The sequence below is a fragment of the Petromyzon marinus genome, chromosome 21 (assembly GCF_048934315.1).
Source record: "Petromyzon marinus isolate PM22_M1 ecotype Great Lakes invasive population chromosome 21, UKy_Petmar_22M1.pri1.0, whole genome shotgun sequence".
Classification (NCBI taxonomy): domain Eukaryota; kingdom Metazoa; phylum Chordata; class Hyperoartia; order Petromyzontiformes; family Petromyzontidae; genus Petromyzon; species Petromyzon marinus.
In genome coordinates, this window is record NC_133687.1 from 10,397,799 (window position 1) to 10,410,429 (window position 12,631).

Below are 12,631 nucleotides of genomic sequence, written 5' to 3' on the forward strand. Positions count from 1 at the left end.
AATTTGTGGGTGTGAGGTCACACGCATCCCTTCCATAAGATAGTGCGGCAGGTAGCAAGCACTGAGGAATGGTGAATTCATAGAACAGAGAGATATATATCGTTAAAGCGTAACAATGAATGTGTTTGCGTTGGTGTTTGGGCAAACCAGTTTGTTCTGACATTACCTAAAATGTATAAAAAATAAAACAGTCAACGTTATCGTGATGAATTTAGAGTCGCATACCTTTGACATGAGATGTGAGGAGTTAACACATTTATTGGAAATACCCAAAGATTTAATGAGAACAAATATGACTTAAAGCTTAATCATTGTCAAAGTGATTTCCAGCGCAAATGAGCATTGATGAAGTGTCCATCTCCCGTTTACACGTTCGTATGACTGGAGCGAGTCTATCCAAAGGACAGCCACTTTTGGCTTCCCTACAAAGTGGGTTACTCATTTTATCAACCCTGTAAGCATGATGAGCCGACTCAACACAGTTGGCTACTCTTTGCAAATGACGCCGGAGGATCTTTTAACGTTCACTGTGAAGCAAACGGCGTGAAGTATTTTGCAGTGAATACACCCGTAGTAGTACTATCAATCTGTATGGTCTCAATCAGGTCACTCATCATGTTTTTACCACAAGCACTGTGTGTGGTTAATGCAGAATTGATGCCTTGCAAAAGGTTTCCATTTGGTGTTTAAAGATCTTAACACCTCCTGCTTTATTGCCACAAAGGGGTAAAACCTATTCTTATTTTTCATCACGGTACAGTTTATAAACTCAGCGATGGCATGGACGGTGCAGCGGTTAAGCCAGACATGGGCAAAGTACGGCCCCCGGGCCGTATACGGCCCGTTGGCCTTTTTAATCCGGCCCGCCGTACTTGTCCAAATATTATTATTATAAAATTAAATTTTACCTTTCTCCTGTAATGCCCCCATTTCCCCATTAGATGGCGCACTTTGGCCGGGAGTTACAACATGTTTTTGTATCGTTCGTGTTCGTGCAATTTGTTAAATTGCCTTGCAAATAAATGCTTTGCTACCTGTTAAAGGCCAAATCCTTTCATGTAATTATTTTTACATGTCATTTATATTAGTTCACACAAACACTCCATCTGTTCCTGGCCCGGCCCCTCTGTCAAATTTTAGAACCCATTGTGGCCCGCGAGTCAAAGAATTTGCCCACCCCTGGGTTAAGCACACTGCAACTAAGAACCCGACGACTCGAGTTGGTTACGGCTACAGCTCAGTCTGGTAGACCCGAGTCGTCAACAATTGAAGTTGACCCCCACCCATTGCGCTAAGGGTAAAACCTATGACTGATGGTGTCACCAGTAGTGGCGATATGTTAAATCCCTCGCCTGGATGTCGTGAGTTCGATCCCGACCTCTGACGCCTGCTGCTGTATATTTGGAGTTTGCGTGTCTCTCTCTCTCTCCCCGTGGTCGCGTGCATTTTTTCTCTGGGCCGTCCGGTTTTCCCTCAACATTTAGAATCCAGAAGCGTTAAGAGAGTATTTGGCTGCTTTAAATGTCCACACGATGATAAGCCACTTCTTTGAGCTATCATTTGTGATAGCCAGGTCGCTTATGAAAAAGATCTGCAACAGCTCAGTGGGCCGTACTTGGTAGAATGAAAAAAAGTTTTTATCGTTTTATAGGAGAGACGAAGCTGTCCAACGTGGAGATGGGGCGATGAAATCAGCTGGCGTGGGATAGACCAATGTTTGCAAGTCAGCTGGCGTGGGATAGACCAATGTTTGCAAGTCAGCTGGCGTGGGATAGACCAATGTTTGCAAGTCAGCTGGCGTGGGATAGACCAAATGTTTGCAGCGCGAGATCATAAACGACGGTGACAGCTTGTGGAGGCAATCATCTAACAGTAGATAGATGAGGGATGATGATGATGAAATACAGTGAAACCTTGGAGTGTGAGCATAATTCGTTCCGGAAACGTGCTCGTAATCCAAAGCAGTCGTATATCAAAGCGAATTTCCCCATAAGAAATAATGGAAACTCAGATGATTCGTTCCACAACCCCAAAAATACTGTATTCATATAAAAATTATTAATACAAAATACCTTTTTCTATTTTTATGATTTAAATTTAATATAAAGTAATCAAATTTATTAGTTACATTTAATCGTGGCTGGTGTGAGGGAGACGAGAGAGGAGAGGAGGAGGGTTATTGTGTAGGACGACTTTAACTTGCAGTACAATTACTAAAGAACAGTCACTACACTTGGACACAAAAAATTTTAAAAATGCTTTACGCACACACACGTGGCCACAACACTATAGTAAACAGTATACACGTGGTCACAACACTATAGTACTGTAGTAAACAGTATACACGTGGTCACAGCACTATAGTACTGTAGTAAACAGTATACACGTGGTCACAACACTATAGTACTGTGGTAAACAGTATACACGTGGTCACAGCACTATAGTACTGTAGTAAACAGTATACACGTGGTCACAACACTATGGTACTGTAGTAAACAGTATACACGTGGTCACAACACTATAGTACTGTGGTAAACAGTATACACGTGGTCACAACACTATAGTACTGTAGTAAACAGTATACACGTGGTCACAACACTATAGTACTGTAGTAAACAGTATACACGTGGTCACAACACTATAGTACTGTAGTAAACAGTATACACGTGGTCACAACACTATAGTGCTGTAGTAAACAGTATACACGTGGTCACAACACTATATTGCTGTAGTAAACAGTATACACGTGGTCACAACACTATAGTACTGTAGTAAACAGTATACACGTGGTCACAACACTATATTACTGTAGTAAACAGTATACACGTGGTCACAACACTATAGTACTGTAGTAAACAGTATACACGTGGTTACAACACTATAGTACTGTAGTAAACAGTATACACGTGGTCACAACACTATTGTACTGTAGTAAACAGTATACACTCGCATGGATGTTGACTATACGAGTGAGGCACGCCGACTGAGACCGAGCATGGGAGATGATTACCCACAATGCCGCAGAGAGAGAGAGCGAGAAGAACCATTGTCTCAGTTGTGATCACGTGACGCTCGGCAGACAAAGCGTATGCTGTACGTACTGCTCGTATTGCAAGACATCGCTCGTTTATCAAATTATTATTTGTTTATAATTTTTGCTCGTCTTGCAAAACACTCGCAGACCAAGTTACTCGCAATCCAAGGTTTCACTGTACTCGGTTCGTGCCTGCTAACTACATCGCCTACCAACCGAGAATGACTTACGGAAATGACGTTCAGGTCTCAAACGTGGCCACTTTCAGTAGCGTTTTCTTGGGAAATAACTCTTAACGCATTCGCGACAATAGCAGGAAACGCACGGACGGCGGTTCAAAAATAGTTTTCCAGCATAATGTATTTCGCGGAACAGGGCAACCGCTGAGATCCTCCGAAAATTGGCTTAACCGTAAACATTTGGTGCCACGTGTTAGCCTGGAAAGCCCCACAAGCCGGCCACGGGTATGTGGCACAGCATATTTGTTTTCTGGGGAGGGTTGGAAACCAACTCTTTGTTCTTGTAGCTTTCTGATATTAATAGTACTTTAATTTTGTTGTAATTAAAAAAAACGTAAGCATTGGGAGGGATGTTATGTATAGTGGTTCTTGTACTGAGCTATAAACACACTGCAGTTATTATCTTTGAGGGGAAATTATCATACCCGTCAACCCACACGGTTTGTCTAATTGTTTGTGCGAACAAGAGCAAAGCATCGTCAATGATGGGCGAAACCCGTGCCAGAACTTACTCCAAACATAATGCACAATTAGGAATGCTTATATTCGAATCGAAATAGGGTCAACAAGCATGTCACTGTGTTGACAACCTCAAACATAATGGAGCTTAGTTATAACATTTGCAAATGTGGCAGAAGTAAATAAACTTAAAAACTAAACAGTTTTTTTTTTATTATACCAGACAAGGCCCACTGATCTATAGAGTTATTATTAAGAAGCCACCTGGCCACGAATGATAGCTCAACGAAGTGGCTTACCACGTGGAAATGTGTAATGGGTTCAACTGAGTCGCAGACATAGACTTGGAGGCAACACATTTATTCAGTTCCAACACACGGGGTAGCTTCCCCTTAACAGAATAACAACCTAAGGTGGTGACCACCAGGCTAGCTACACTAGTAACTACACTAGTCACTACATAACTGGTGTAGTTAACCAGGTGGTGACCACCAGGCTAACGCCACTTGTTACAACATAACTGCGACTTCGGCCCAGGTCCACGTGTTGGAGACTCGTTGAACGTAGACGAAGGGTTTCTTCCAGGATGAACAACAACAACAACCCTGGCCCCTCTCGGGACCCGGCTTATATTCTCTGTGGCGTGGCCGGCTCCGCCCTTGGCCACGTCCACCTTCAAGAATCCTCGGGAAGGATCTGGGTCCCAATCACGTGACCCCCGCTAGCCCCCTCTTGGGGCCCCTTTGTCAACTTAACCGGTCACGTGTCCTCCCGGGTCAACCAGAGTGCCATGGCCTCACACAACCTTATCCTTCGGTCGGCACCCACACACCCTGTCCTGTAGGGTCGGCACTGCACGCCAAGCGTGGTGCCATCTATCGCTATTATTCAGCGCACGCCGGGCCCCTTCTAGGGCCGGTACTGCACCCACAGCCTGTTGACATCCAGCGATGCCACGACAAATGAATAGCAGCCGGATACCCTAAACGCATGTTGATTCTAAATGTGGAGGGCAAAACCCCGTAGGACCCGGAGACAAAGCCACGCGAACACGGGGAGAAAGAGAAAAAGAGACGCACAACATCCAACTATACAGCAGGTGTCAGTCGGGATGGAAACCACGACCTCCCGAATATCAGGCAAGGTAGTTAACGTCTCGCCACCGTGGCACCCACGTGTTTAGCCACGTGTCGCATGACCCTACAACACATGGCTAAAGAAATTACATTTGGAATATTAAGATTGATTATGAGGACATGTTCGAATCGGTCCTGGGACCTGAACACCACCCCCCACCCCAACTCACCTACTTGCACTGACAAGCGTGATGAAGTATGGTCAAACAAGCCCTGTGACTGAGTCAACACGGGCGTTGTTGACACACGTTCTCGTCATAACAACATGCGGAAGCGGCATCACATTATTTCGGCTGCACGATTGGGATGGGTGGTCGGGGATTCGGAGAGGCCTTCGATTCAGTAGTGGATTGAACATGGGTCATGAATCGTATCACATGGTTTGAAGAGATGTATTGTTTAAGGTAAACTCATGCAGCAACATATGACGAGATGTGTGTTGAAAGATAACACAGTAATCAGGTACACAGCTGTGGGGTGATTGCCTACAAACGCCTAGAAGTTCGCCAGCATTAGTGCAAGCAAGCCGTGGCTGCTTAGGCGCCGTCCATAAATGACGTCATGCACCTGGGGGGGGGGGGGTTCAGACATTTGTGACGATGTGTGACGAGGGGGGGGGGGGTTTGAGAAATGTGACGTCACATCAAAATGCGCAACTTTGAATAAATATAGACAACATGTTCTACTTCATTAAATATACTTTTTAATAAATGTTTTCTCCTACAACATCAGAGTGCAGCGCCACATTAAATACGCACTACAATGACAATAGTTTAAAGCGATTTGGAAACATGTTTTATTTTTGGGGGGAAGGGGGCAGAGCTTTGTGACGTCATATTTAAGGAGGGGGTCTGACTTTTTGTGACGCCGTGTGACGACGGGGGGGGGTCAAAAATAGTCCAAAATCGCGTGACGTCATTTATGGACGGCCCATTATAAGAAGACTCTGAAGGTCGAAACTGACAAAGGTCTGTACACACCAGTGGGGCGACTACGCAAGTAACAATGTCAAATAATAATTTCCGCCTTTAGCGTGTCGGAATACGTGTACATTTTGAGGTTAAATTATAAAAGACGGTTATTTTTGCTGGACACAGACATGTTATTGCATGTTTGTTGACAAGTGATGTTTGACCTATACAGTGTATAAACCCGCACTGGGAAATTGCAAATCTTCATTGTGTACTTGTGTATGTGTGTTGAAGTTCTTTCTGTACCGTGCTAAGGGGCAGTCCATAAATGACGTCACGCGATTTTTGACGATTTTTGACCCCCCTCGTCACAAAAAGTCAGACCCCCCCCCCCTCAAATATGACGTCACAAAGCTCTGCCCCCCTCCCCCCCCCAAAAAAACATGCTTCAAATCGCGTTAAACTATTGTCATTGTAGTGCGTATTTAATGTGGCGCTGCACTCTGATGTTGTAGGAGAAAACATTTATTAAAAAGGCTATTTAATTAAGTAGAACGTGTTGTCTATATTTATTTAAAATTGCGCATTTTGATGTGACGTCACATTTCTCACACCCCCCCCCCTCGTCACATATCGTCACAAATGTCATGTGTGCCCCCCACCCCCCACCCCTAGGTGCGTGACGTCATTTATTGACGGCCCCTAATCGGAGGCCATTAAATCTCAATAACAAAAGCGTGAACCGTATTTATTTAAAATGTGATATCACCTCCACTCAAGGGCGGAGGGGGGGGGTATCAAAACATTGCACACTAAAATAAAATGCAAAGACAATGAAGTAATGTTTAAGTAAAAGAGAAAATTAAGAAAACAATGAGTCTTGCACTCCCTCGTAGACACACTGTGTTGGGGGTGGGTGGAATCGAACTCGGGTCGCCGGGTTCGTAGCGCAGCGCGCTAACCACTACGCCACCGCTCCCCTGCTCAACACACTGCCCATACCACCACACGCGTCAACCAGCACTGACCTGCCTGGTGAAGTATGGTCCAAAAAAAACAACCGTGACCGACATGCCGTGCGGGAGAGGCCTTTCATCCATCAGTGGATTGACCAACGGTTGTAAGCGAGATGACAAAGCACGAGTTAGTAACCAAAGCCTCGTGAATCCCAAACATCCAGCAAACACTCAGGACCATAAGAACAAACAATGCAACGAAGAGTTGGAAACTTCTGTTTTGAGTAAGACAGGGGGAAATTAAAACCCACTGAAGTTTTTTTGGGGGGATAGTTTTTTGTTGTTATTTTTATTATATATATTTAGATAATGCAAAGTCCTTAAGGCCCAAGCAGTTGAATTTCGATTTAAAGCTTTCGTGACTGCAGGGATCCATCTTCTTGGTTCTTTCGGTAAAGTCACCACGTAGAATGTAAATACAATAATAAAAATAAAACATAATAAAATAAAATGATTGAAGCGCTGTCGTCCCGACAGTTCTGTTCCTTCACCTGAAGAAGGCTACTTGTGTTGTGGCCGAAGCGTCGTGAGAATTTTATTTTATTATGTTTTATTTTTATTATTTTATTTCCATTCTACGTGACTTTACCGAAAGAACCAATAAGATGAAACCCAAGCAGTTGCTTTCCGGTCCTGCTGTGTTGAGGGTCAGTAGACCTCCGCTGAGTGTGTGGATTTGGCAGACTTCTCGGATGTGGTTGCATGGTTTGCTCCAGGCACATAGTGGGCTGTGTCGTATGCCCCATCGGTGGAGGTTGACGAGGCATGGGCAGTAATCAGCCCTGAACCTGTTGAACCCTATCTCTACTCTCTTCCTCCCCCCCATTGTCTAACACACTTGGACTTGCACCCTCGCCTTCAGCTCCGCCCCCATCTCTACCCCCCTCTCTCTCCCCCTATCTCTGCCCCCTTCCTCCCTCCCCCCATTGTCTAACACACTTGGACTTGCACCCTCGCCTTCAGCTCCGCCCCCTTCTCTACCCCCCTCTCTTTCCCCCTATCTCTGCCCCCTTCCTCCCCCCCATTGTCTAACACACTCGCTTTGCTTGTACTTGTGGTGCTTTGCGCCTACATTGGCGCTGGCTGCCCCGCTCATGTTGATCACGCCGCACAGCTTTGCTCACTATGGAAGCCCTTAGAAGCAGTTGCATGTGGAGGCTTGGCCCCCTCTTTTCTCTCCGCCTGATGATGGTTTTTTGCTTTTATTTTTAATCACAATTTATTTTGTATTTTCTATCGCCGTGACTTTACCGAAAGAACCAAGAATATAGGTGGAGATTGTGCAAAGCACAAATGAGGCGCGCCAAAGCACGCCCGTGCCTTTGGGCTGCACGCTCTATAACAACAATAACGGAATATTAAAAAAAATGTACTTCTTTATCCAGGAAAGCTACACTCAGTCGTACGACTCGTAGTTCATGAGAGTCCTGCATTGCGCTTTTTTATTTGAACATCTTTTCAGCAAATTACTGATGATGCATACATGTGTGTTGAACTTATTACGCACTGTACGTAGCCAACCGTGCTAATCGGAAGGACAACAAACTCAACTGAAAACGCATTTTTTAAGAAATAACTTTCAATCTAGATGATTTAAAATTGCATAGCTTCAGTCCCTTCCTAATATCTAAAGGAAGAGCGTTCCAGACGGCAGCAGAAGAGCATCTGAAAGTGCACGATGCAGTTAGTCTTTGTTCAATGTGCGAGCCAAAAGCCCGCTGCGAGTATGACCGGAATTTTTGTGATGGTATGATGAGTGTTTACGGCACGTGGGATGAAACCGGAGCACCCGGAGAAAATCCACGCCTTGCGCTAGCGGGCAACACTCTATCCCATGCAGATGGAAGCAGATGGCGATCAGTCCACTTGCTGTATGATTGCTCGTTGATTTCTCACGATCGTTACCATATTGCATTAGCCGCTCGTTTTAGTAGATGCTGTCGTGGCGAAATGGTTCACGGTACTCGGCTTGTGATACACGGTCCACCGATTCGATTCGATTTCATCTCCCAGCGTGGCAGTTTGACAAATGCTGCAAGTTTCTTTAAACAAAAAAAATCCCGTCGAAGTCTACTCCCCATTATAGGAAAAAAAAAACTACGTTTATGTTACCAGGTAAGGCCCACTGAGCTATGTAGCTGTTTTTCAGAAGCGACCTGGCTTTCACAAATGATGGCCCACTTTCCAGGTCAGGTCGTGTCCTGTTAGTGCTCAGGTTATAAATATCATGGGCAATACATTTGAAAAGAAGAATAATAGGACTGCAGTCGTATGTTTTAGCCTTGGGGGGCGATGGCTAGACTCTTTCACAATGAATATTCTTGTTGATTAAAGGCCATTCTGAGCCATTTTCTGAATCAGATAATGTCCACAAATGAGCCATTATAGACAATAGCCTGCATATGCTCTGATAAGATTTTGGAGAAAAAATATGAGCACACTATTACTTTTGTGCAATTTCCTCCCACTGTATTGTGTTTGTGCTGTAGGTGTCAATTCACACACTTTACTCGAGGATTTTTTTCACTCTGCTGTAAATGCAGTCAGAATAAAGACAACTTAAAACTTCTTCGACTGCATTTTACTCAACATAAGGCCTACCACTGGTGTTCCAATCATTGCAACTTTATCATCTCCAATTATTTTAACGGTAAATACTATGAGTGGTACAAGAACTAGTAATCAAATTAATTGGAAAAATATGTTTAGGACCCGCCCTCCCATAATTGAATTCGAGGAACGGTTCGCAAACAAACTAATGTAAATGGAAAGTATGCATATTGCTTCAAGTTTAATTATGGTGTTTATTAATGCACAAATGTTATGAAAATAAAACATACTTAAATTAGCAACGATAATCAGCCTAATAACAATAATTAGCTATATAATGGTAATGGTTATCGTATATTTGATCAGCCATGATAAATACATCGCTGGTTGAAGGCCTCCTCAAGATGCAAAACAAATTACATTTTCACACGTTAACACTGTTGAACAAGCCAATTGACTTTCTCATCTTGGAAAAATACTCGCTTTGAAAAAAAAAACAGTGGCCCAAAAGTCAGGACACGTCGGGTTATATTTACTTTAACGAATCACGTCGGCTTATTTCGTTTATTTGAACAATTTTTAAAAATTGCTCGCATTAACATTAATGCATTGTGCATGCATTCTCTTTTGAAACGACTTTAAGACTTCAAAGAAATAACATTTGTAATCTTTGAACGTTAATAAATTGATGGATGAAGGCCTCTCCCCCACCGCACGTTTTTGGTCGAATTTTGCCGACGACGTATTTGGGGTGATCCCACGGGAAAAAGACGAATATATAAATATATATACAATATTAACTTGAATTATAAACCAACATTTAATTCCAGTGTTAAAATAAATTAAGTAACCATACGTGTCCTGAATTTTGGGACGCACTGTACAATATTCTGGTGATGTTGTTGGCAGGGGTACGCAAGCACCACGGAGGCTGTGACGAAGGGTCATTGGCCGAAACGTCGCCGATCATGTACTGGTTTATTTTGAAAGCCACACTGACGGATGTGTTATTTTAAGAATCGTAGATTCTCGTGATGAAATGCAGCAAGTGTATGATCTCAATTATCCAAGTCTTTATCCGAAAAAGAAAGTTGTATCAGCATTTCTTGTCGTATCTCATTCTATAATTATAGAGCGCCTTCACCCAAAGGCGCTTTATCTCAAATGAAAACGATGACAAAGTAGAATGATTTAGACGGCAGGGGCGTGCTATACAAAGATTGAGGAATGAGTAACTGCGATAGAGGAGTACTTAGAGGTCACGAAAGGGTACGGGAGAGACGGGAAGGAGTGGAGGGGCGAGGCAATGGAGAAGATGTTGAGGCTTTAAGAGAGGAACGGAATGATGTTAATGAGGGGGACTGCTCCTCGTCATACAGGACATGAGTTCGATCCCGACCCTGACGCCTAAATGTGCGTTTAGATTATTTGGCTGCTATACATTTCCACACATGCCACTTCGTTGAGTTATCATTTGTGGCCAGGTCGCTTCTGAAAAAGGAGCTAATGGCTCAGTAGGTCTTACCTGGTAAAATAAAAAGTGTAGTTTCATTCGTATACCTTTTTGTATATTTGGAGTTTGCATATCTCTCCCTGTGATCGCGCGGATTTTTTTTATCCTAGTCCGCTGGTTTTTCCCTCCAGATTTATAAACATTCATTAAGATTAGATCATTTTGCTAAGCCATAGCTCTCATTTGTGACCAGGTCGCTTCTGAAAAATAGCATAATAGCTCAGGTAATTGTTTTTTTTTACTTTTATTTGTAATTCAAGCGATTTATTTACCTTTCCTAAACTTTGCACTCCGATCGTGTTTTGTCTTGTTGTTGCAACGTTCTGACCCCTTGCCCCGACTGAACATCTGTGAAAAAGAGCTTCATAGCTCATCGGATTCCTCCAGTATGCATAAATATTCTGATTCTGGTAACATTGCAGACACTGAGTAGTAGCGAATGCGTTCAGCGTGGTTGTTGTGCGTGGGTCCAGGCAAGGGTTGGGAACCACCGATGGTCCACGTTGCTTACAGCGCCTTGGGATCATCTGGGGTGAAAATGCACTCATATAAAATAAAATAAATCACGACGTTTCGGTCGCAACACAAGCGGTCGTCCTCAGACGGAAAAAAATATAATCCAGCAGTTGAACTCGTGATTTATTGTATTTTATAACTACCTACCACGTGACTTTACCGAAAGAACCCAAGAGTATGGATTCCTGCAGTCACGAAAGCTTCAAATCAAGACTGCAGTTATATAAGTTTACATTATTATAATTATTAGTGCTTTGACGGAGTTTCCCCCCCCCCCCTAAAACGTCACCAATTGTACATCTTGCCATTTTGAGGTGTATCATTGAGGAATGTGGCGCTTTATTTAATTATTTTACTTAGGTACATTTGGGTCCTTTGAAGCATTTTACAGTGTTACTTAATAGCAATATTTCGCCTTTGTATTGACACAATTTACACCAAATCTGCTTTCGACTTCCGTGTCATGAGACCACGAATCCATTCATAATCAGAATCCTTATTTATATTTGGAGGAATCCGATGAGCTATCAAGCTCTTTTTTTAAGAGATGTCCAGTGGACGAGTGTGTCTCGCGTGTCAGCTAACGGCGCGCGGAATATATTTTTTCACAAAACTTCTCCCCCACCTCCTGGCTTGCCAAGGTATGGCAAGTCCAGCAAAGTGGAATTATTTTCATCTGAACGGGGATTCGAGTGTCGTTTATAACCCAACCCTCTCGTTCGGCCTGGGGTACCCAGATTTCCTCTCATCTACACAATGCAGTAGAGCCGTGATGAAACAAGAATATGATGGAGCCTACCCGGCAATAACACAGGGAGGTTGTTAAGATGTTCAAACGCCAGAGACACCCATTGGAAGGCTTCATTTCTGCGTTAACCACACAGAATCGTGGTAAAACATGCAAGCATGATTTCGAAAAGTTTTTTGGTTTGGTCATGTTTGTTTGTTGTAGTACGGAGTTAGACTGATGGCCTTAATCTTAGTTGTCTTGTGGTTGTTGTTGTTGTTGTTTGACTTGCATCCCACTGGGATTTTTGCACACAGCGTTGGTGTACGGTGCTTTTTTTCAGGAATATTTTGCTGTTTTTTTCCCTGGATTTTCTGTTTGCACAGTCAACACATAGTCACTTTAAGATGTTTTTCTTGTTCGTGTTTTAGTTTTTTGTTTGTTGTGGTTGCACCCGATTCAAGAGCCAAATGGCTCACAGGGCTATACCAAATAAATTAAACTGAAGCTGAAAGCAAACGTCGATAATA